Raw genomic sequence first — 8763 nt, 5'->3', positions numbered from 1 at the left:
ATCCGTGACCCTTCTGCCTCTTCTCGATTCTGCTCTCACCACCCTTCAGATCTGTCCTCGGCCCCTTCTTTGACCTACCTGCCTGTGCTATTATTCTTGTCTCAGAATATGTTGCATCCTGGGAGCTGTCCCTTTAGGACCTGCGGTTCCAACCCCTTGGAGATCCATCTGAGACCCCTATTCAACCAGGCACTGCTGCCCCAGGTCTTCCCCTTGGACTTAATCCGGTTCCCTCGTGGGCCCTACTATCTGCATTTCTGTCTGCCCTCTCACAGAGCCTGCTGCACCCCGGGATGCCCCTCGGCTGGCCTTCTGACCCTTCCGTGCCCCGGTTCATTCCCCTGATCCCCTCGGGCTTGGCTGCACCGCGCTTGCCTGTTCCCCTTCTCAGCTCTTGTTACGTTTGCCATTCAGACCCTTTCCTCTCTTCCATACCTTTCTGCCTCTCAGCTCTGCCCCTTGCCCGACCTCAGATCTTGCTGCTCTCCCCTCACCTGCTTGCTTCTGACTCTGCCTTCCCGAGAAGCAGCCTCCTCCTGCTTCTCTGACTCTGCAGGTCTCCCATTTCTGCTATTCACTCAACTGATCTGTCCCTAACTCAGACTGCCTTCAGTTTCAGCCCCAGTGTTCTCTTGGAGGTTTCCTCTCTCCCCCACCTCCTTTTTGGCACTCCTCTGAGCTACTGCATTCAATTGCTACTCCTTTCTTTGGCCTGTCTCTCCTTCAGTTCTCTGCCTAAAAACTGCTTCCTGTCCCCTTTGCTCCAACTCCTCTCCTCCCCGTTTTAGCCCTTAGACATACCCTTTAACGTCACTATACCTCTGATACCTCCCGGGCTGGTCACCCATCCCCTTCCCGTTCTGCATCTCACAGACCTGCCCCTAGATCCATTTTGTACCTGCACTTTCTCCTCGTTTTTTTCAATTCTGCCCCATTCTCTATTTAGTGTTTCCCTCCCCAGCTCGGCTCCTTCGGAGCTGTCCACTTGCCCGCATATTTTTAGACCGGTTTTTAACTTCTGTATTGCCGTCCGCGCTTGGAGCGGTCCTTTAACACTGGGGTTCTTGTCACTGTGTCCCCTCTCTGTTCTCTCCCGAGTCTTAAGTTTTCCACATGACATTCTCTTCCCCCCACCATTTTGATTCAGCCCTCACCCTTCACTCTGCTTTATTTGCCCACCCTCCACTGACTGCCCTGCCTCTTGTCTTCTTTTGGAGTTCTCGCTCCCTTCGATTGTGACATTAAGATGTCTTCTTAATCATTCTTTCCTATGTATCCCCCCACCTTCCTCTTGGAGCTGCCTCAGTGCTATAATAGATTCTCACTCCCCTTACTCCCCTTTGATATCCCTCTCCCAATTCTGTTCCTCTTGAACTTGTTTCCTTCCTCACCGTTTTTTTTTTCCCCCCCTTTCCCCTTGTGTCTTGGCAGGCGCCTTCTCTTCCCATTTAGTTCCTATCAGACCTGCTCATCGCAGCTCACCACCCGTGGCCCACCCATTCCCCATTGAGCACTTCCCCTTTCAGGCATATCTTTCTCTGTTCTCCATCCCTCTGCTGCAGAGGCAAAGGGGCTGGATTGGGCCTTAGGCTCTCAGGCTCTGAGACTGCAGAATCTCTCTCTGCGCCCTAACCCTGAGGGTTCTATCCCCAGGGATTCTGAGAGATCTGGGTAAATAGGTGGGGGTTGGTTGATTGTTACTGCTCTCTGGAGTCTGGGAGTGTCTCCCCCATTTCTCCCACTTCCACTAGGTTAGTAGTGTCGGGGGAGGTAGATCTCTTTCCATTGCCCCATTTTGTTTTCTCTGCTGTTTGCTCTCCCCCTTCGGATCTCTGGGCTCTGCAGCTTTGTGTCAAGGGGATTGCAGCTGCTCACAGATCTTTATTCTCTTTCTCACTTTCCCTCTTTCCTTCTCTGAGCGGTTGCATACAGTACCCTCTCTCCTATTCCACCTCTAAGCCAGCACCCCTAGGAGTGTGTTTTTTTTTCCCCCAGCTGACAAGTCATTTTGTTTTACCTCTAGCTGGGGAAATGCCAGTTCTCGGATTCTCCCGATCCCACTGGGGGTTATGGCCACACTTGGACCTAGGGAAGCTGCAGTCTTGCCTTCCCTAATGGCCTCTGGTTTGCAGTGTGAGCTTGGGGGAGGGGATGGGGAAGGTGGGCTTATTTCTTTTTCACCTCTGCTCCAGGGAAGGCTCCAGCTTCCTGGTCTTCAAAATGGTGAGGGCTTGGGTTTGGAAAGCACTTTGCGGTTGTTTGTTGAAAGAGAGAGTGCCAAGTGTCACTCAGATTTCTGCCCTCTGGTATTGCAGGCTCTCCCTGCCACAGGAGCTGAGTGCCTCTGGGCAGATCCATGCTAGATTCTGGGGCTCATTGGTGTACAAGGGGTGTGTGGGTGGGCACTGACATTCCTTAAGCTTTTTGAGTGACCTGGTTTGGTAGAGTTAGAAAAGGATGCCAGGAACTGGCGGATGTGATTGGATTTTTAGTCTTATTATCTGAGAAATGCGTCTTAGCTACCATTCCTGAGCGATTTTCTTTAATGACTATATGGTTGGGCGGGGGGGGCGGATTTAGGAAGTTCATTCAGGGGTAAAGGTGGTTTTTACAGAAAATCTATCCAACCATTTTCCTTCCTTAACTTGGGAAAGGGGATCTTTTGCATGTTCTAGGTTTATTTATTTTATTTCTTAAGTAAATCAAAAGCCTGATTTTTTTTCCCTGCTGTGGCCTAGGGCAGTTGTATATTAAAGTAGCCATCCAACTGTGAAGGAGCATTTACTGGAAGGACTTTCTTAACTGAGCTATGATCAAACTTTGTTTATTTTAGTACTTATTTAGAAATAATTCTGTGTGGACACATTTGAAATAAAAAACATTCACTGTCATCTACAGAGTTGGACCATTCACTCATCAAATATTAGGGCATTTGTATATGAGACAGTGAAGAGGGCTGATAGTAGATCTGTATGGCTCCTTGAACTTTTTAAAATTTTCTGACAGAATCTGGTAATTTTAATGATCTATGTATGGCATGGGTTTTCACCATTATTGACTTAAAGATTTTTGATTCATTTCCGTTGGTGAATTTTTAGCCTTGTATATCATGATTAATTTCCTGAATTTATCTTAGAGTTTGTGTTACCCATGTTAGTATCAATGGTTGTTTTGTTTTTTATTCTTAATATAGAAGTGACAGATAATTAAGAATAAAAACAACTGTGTATGCAGTACTGCTTAAATATGTGTCCCAGAGTTTTAATATCATTGGCAGCATAAAAAGCTCCTGCATGCCAAAAGCCTAAGTTTACATAATAGGGAGAGAGGAAACACAGAATAAAGAGCTGATTTTTCCACCTGCACTGCTAACCGATGTTCTTAAAGACTGTCAGATTTATCTGAGGCCAGCAGAGGCCCCAACTCCAGCATTGACATTTGCTTTCATGATGGAATTGGGTGCTACAGAAATGTGAGGTGGTAGCCTTGGCCTTCTGGCACAGTTAATATGCCATTTGGAGTCGGGGGGCTGGAGCAGGAGATGGCGGTAGACAACTGCTTTCAACGTAGTAACATGTTTTCAAGGGCTCTTGCCCTGCCTAGGAAATCTTTGTAAAGACTTTTAAAAACTAATCTGATCAAAGTTCCTCGTTTAAGTCATCATCTTGTTTTCAGCTAACCTTTTTTTGGCCATGCCCCCCCCTTTTACCTGCCCCCCATTTTCCTTGGCATGATAAAGGGTGACACATTTAGGACGGTGACAAATCAGAAAATACTCATTCTTCTTGATCCAGAAGAGAAGAAGTTGAAAGAAGTTGTCGGTGTGCAGATTCATGGGCAGATCCATGGACCTTGATGGTGACTTTTGGCAAAGGACACAGCCTGGGAGGGGTGGGGGCTGCACAGGTGACAGTAAACCATAGCCTGATAGATGTTTGGTGAGTCTGCATGTGAGGAGGTGAGGCATCAGGTCAATATAGTTGGAGATTGAAAAGATTGGAGTGGCTGTTGGTCTCCGTCTAGTCTGGTCTGCTTCCCATCTTTGGTTCACTGTGGTCTTCTGAGAGGTGTTAGGCTGCTTGCAGGGTCTTCCTGTGATCTGCTAGGACTATTGTCAGTCACCACCTGGCAGTCTAAACAATGTCTTGATTTACACAGTCATCGTGACTTTTTTTTTTTTTTTTTGAGACGGAGTTTCACTCTTGTTGCCCAGGCTGGAGTGCAGTGGCGCAATCTCAGCTCCCCACAACCTCCGCCTCCCGGGTTCAAGCGATTCTCCTGCCTCAGCCTCTCAAGTAGCTGGGATTACAGGCATGCGCCACCATGGCAGGTTAATTTTTGTATTTTTAGTAGAGATGGGGTTTCATCATGTTGTCCAGGCTGGTCTTGAACTCCTGACTTCAAGTGATCCACCTGCCTCGGCCTCCCAAAGTACTGGGATTACAGGCATGAGCCACCACACCTGACCTGTTTTTTCCTTTTTTAGAAAAATCTTCTGTTACTCATCACGGCACTATCCATGATGTCCAGTTGGTAAGATTTCTTTTTCACAATCTATAAAATGGCTAAAATTGAGATTCTTTGCATGAAGAGAGAAGGTGACTAGCAGAAATACCTCCTTTGATGCCTTGCGTTCATTGGAACTCAGTGTGAAAGTCCGTGCCTGGTCTAGCCTCCTCATTTACAGATGGAGGAATGGAAGGCTGGCATAACGCATTGTGACAGGCTTCCTGCCACAGCAGAAAAGTACTGGACTTACATAAGGGCAGGGACCTGCCTTCTGATCTAGGCCTTGTCCTAATTAGTTGGGACCTTGAACAAATTGCTTTACCTCTCTGGGCTTCACCTTCCTAGTCTGAAGCCTTGTGTGCTGTCCAGGTCTGATTGTAGATTCTTGTTGTCCTGGGTCACTTACCAAGTTAGAGCTGGGGCTTAGGACTAAGCTCCTGTTGCTGCTCTTTGATTCCTCCCTCACCTGCCAATCCCCAACTGCCTGTCATCAAGTCCTGTAACCCGGAGTTTGTGTAGGGTGCTCTTTCCCTGGGAGACGCAGTAGAATGAACTGGATTACCCTTCTTGTATACTTTTTCAGATGTAAAAGAAACACTGCCTGTTTTTCAACCATTCACATGGAAATTACTTTATAATTTAGGGGGATGGAATTACCCAGATTATATTAGCTACATAACTAAAACCATATATCTCTTTTAAAAACAATATGGAATTTTTCAAGCTGAGTCATTGTTGACCTAGGCTCTCAAACAGCAATGGTCTGAATAGCACTTGTATTTCTGGCATTAAGAAATGCAAACAAATAATTCATGTTCATCTTCCCGAAAGTTTCTTTCTATTTAACTTTTGATCCAGTGCTTTATCAGGCTTCATCTATGAAGAATTCTTGAAGATAGCTTTTGGCATCTGTCAATCTAATTTTCATTTATTTGCTTCTCTGATATTGAGAAATGTCATTAAGTTGATGTATTATCAGAGAACCAGATACTTTCAGCCATGAAGTGTCATTACAGGAAAGTAATATTTATTTTAGTTGAAAATAGCCAGACTTGCCTATCTCTCTCATTTTCCTTTATTGAAACAAACATTTTCTTTTTATGCACTTTGCAGCAGTTGTGACTGTTGTATTATAGATCTGTAGGTATTTCCTGCCCCTTTTGCTCTCCTAGTATCTCTGCATTCTTACTTGGATGATGTCCTCATCCTGGCCACTGTAGTAAATTGGTAATTGAATTTGAACAACTGAGAGGCAACTTCCGATGATGTAAAGAATGTTGAAGAAACCTGGGTTCTAGCCCTAGCCCTGCCATTTACTAGCCGTGTAACTAGCCAAATCATTTTCATTTCTCTGGACTACAGTTCCTTCGTTTGAAAAATGAAGGGATTATACTAGTTAGTTCCCATTCTGCCTTATGTTGTGGCTAATAATAGATTGTCATCTCTCTGTAGATAGATAATAAACTCCTGAGGATGAGGAGCCTCTTACATTACCTTTGATTTCCCACCACACCTAGCAGAATACTTTGTACTTGGTAGGCCCCCATTGCATCTATGTTGATAGAAGATAAAACAGGTGCCAGAGTCTTTTTTTTTTTTTCAGATATTTGTACCAACTGTAATGGTCATTTGCAGACTTTAAGTGCTTAGAGGGCCTGCTGTCCTGGTCAGCTTTTTTTTTTTTCTTTCTTTCTTTTTTTTTTTTTTTGAGACGGACTCTTGCTCTATCGCCCAGTCTGGAGTGCAGTGGCGAGATCTCGGCTCACTGCAACCACTGCCTCCTGAATTCCAGCTATTCTCATGCCTCAACCTCCCAAGTGGCTGGGATTGCAGGCGCACGCCCACCATGCCCATCTAATTTTTATATTTTTAGTAGAGACGGGGTTTTGCCACGTTGGCCAGCCTGGTCTCGAGCTCTTGACCTCAGGTGAGCCACCTGCCTTGGCCTGCCAAAGTGCTGGGATTACAGACGTGAGCCACTGCGCCTGGCCCTGGCCCAGGATACTTTAATCCGCGTACTTGCTGTATTATAAATTTCTTGATCATGGTGACACAGTTAATAAGTAGTAAGGCAGTGTTAAGAATCTAGATCTGTCTGATTTCAAAATTTGTGTATACTTTATTAGGCTACTTTGCCTCTCTGGGTGTATAATAATTAGCATAGTTCATCACCTTAAGGAATTTATAGTCAGTTGTAAACAATTAACTATATAGGGTGAAGGGAAGTAAATGTTGAATAGACTATTCTGATTGGTATCTGGCTCCTTGGGACATAATCCTGTATTAATAGTCTTGAAGACTTTCATATTCAGAGATTTGAGCACACAGTAGGTTCCGTATCACAGTATTTTGAAAAGAATCTACACCACAAGTACCAGCTTGCCTTTTTAGCCAGCATATTTGGAAAAGTTGGGCATTTCATTTCTGACCTGGATTCAAACACAGGTGTAACAAAACTGTAAGTAAACTAGTCTAACAGGAAGAAGGTAGAGATGTTTGGTCATGTGATAACTCCTTAAATCTACATTTTTTTTCAGCAAGTAGAAAAGTATTTGGGTAGCTACAAATTGAGATATTTTCTTTAGGTAGGCAACTAAAAATATATGCACAGAATATTTACAACTACAATTTGTCAATTTACAATTAAAAATACAAAAAAGAAACATACAGATAGAAATACATCTTTCCTCTTGAGTTATTTATGTGGAGCTCACTATGATACTTTTTTTTTTTTTTCTCGTGACGTAGTCTTCCTCTGTCACTCAGGCTGGAGCGTAGTGGTGCTCACTCAGCTCACTGCAACCTTCACCTCCCAGGTTCAAGTGATTCTCCTGCTTCAGCCTCCCAAGTAGCTGGGATTATAGGTGCTCGCCACCATGCCTGGCTAGTTTTTTGTATTTTTAGTAGTGATGGGGTTTCACCATGTTGGCCGGGCTGGTCTTGAACTCCTGACCTCAGGTGATCCTTATGCTTCGGCCTCCCAAAGTGCTGGGATTACAGGCTTAAGCCTCCCCATAGGGCCATGATACTTTATTTAGTAACTTTTTGCATTCAAAAAAATGTTAGTCTAAAAGTATGCTGGTTAGTTATAGCTAATAGCCTCCTGAGGTGTATATATATAGTTGGCTAGGTGTGGTGGCTCACGCCTATAATCCCAGCACTTTGGGAGGCCAAGGTGGGCAGATCACCTAAACACCTAGCCCCCAGAGGTAAAGGCTGTAATGAGCCATGATCGCGCCACTCCAGTCCTGCCTGGGTGATGAAGTGACACCTTGTCTCAAAAAAAAAAAAAAAAATTATATATGTGTATATGTGTGTGTGTGTATATGTATTTGCATTGTGTGTTTGTGTATGTATATAGTTGCATTGTACTTTTTCCTCATTTTCATTTAAAAGAAAGGTCAAAACTGTGGCTTTATCTTTTGCAGCCTGTACTACTTAGGAATGAGACAAAGGAAAATGATTACCATTAATTGCCATGGGCAATTAAAAAGAGTTCTTTGTTCAGTAACAAATTGATTGTGTACAAATGAAAGTCAGCACTGCGTTAATACAAGATTATTAGATTCTTGAAATCTGCATCTTCTGCTAGAGTAGCTTTCACTTCAATGGAATTATTTCACTGGGAATAGCTTACCTAAATGATTGGTGATAAAATGTATCACTAGATCTTTATTTTTCAGAAATGCCTATTAACGTTGTAGGTAGAGGCTGGTGGATGCTGCTATTATAGTAACCTTTTTAATGGCCTGAAATCACTGTGTACATTTTTTTGGCCGGATCTCAGCTCACTGCAAGCTCCGCCTCCCGGGTTTACGCCATTCTCCTGCCTCAGCCTCCCAAGTAGCTGGGACTACAGGTGCCCACCACCTTGCCCGGCTAGTTTTTTGTATTTTTTTAGTAGAGACGGGGTTTCACCATGTTAGCCAGGATGGTCTCGATCTCCTGACCTCGTGATCCGCCCGCCTCGGCCTCCCAAAGTGCTGGGATTACAGGCTTGAGCCACCGCGCCCGGCCCACTGTGTACATTTTTTAATGCTGCCAATGTATAAGAAATTTCTTCCTCTGATTGGTCAGTCAATTGAGGAATGTAGATAAAACCTTTGATAAATGAGGAAAAAGAGAAGACTCCTGACTGTTGTGGAGTGGGTCTTGGCTGTTGGCATGTACCTAATAGTAGCCACTCAATAACCACAAAGGCTTAAAAAATGGCAGCCTTAGCTAAAGTTGTTATGATTTGATGTTATGTATATA

The sequence above is a fragment of the Colobus angolensis genome, unplaced genomic scaffold (assembly GCF_000951035.1).
Source record: "Colobus angolensis palliatus isolate OR3802 unplaced genomic scaffold, Cang.pa_1.0 Scaffold60, whole genome shotgun sequence".
Classification (NCBI taxonomy): Eukaryota; Metazoa; Chordata; class Mammalia; order Primates; family Cercopithecidae; genus Colobus; species Colobus angolensis.
Note: the sequence above shows the minus strand (reverse complement) of the source record.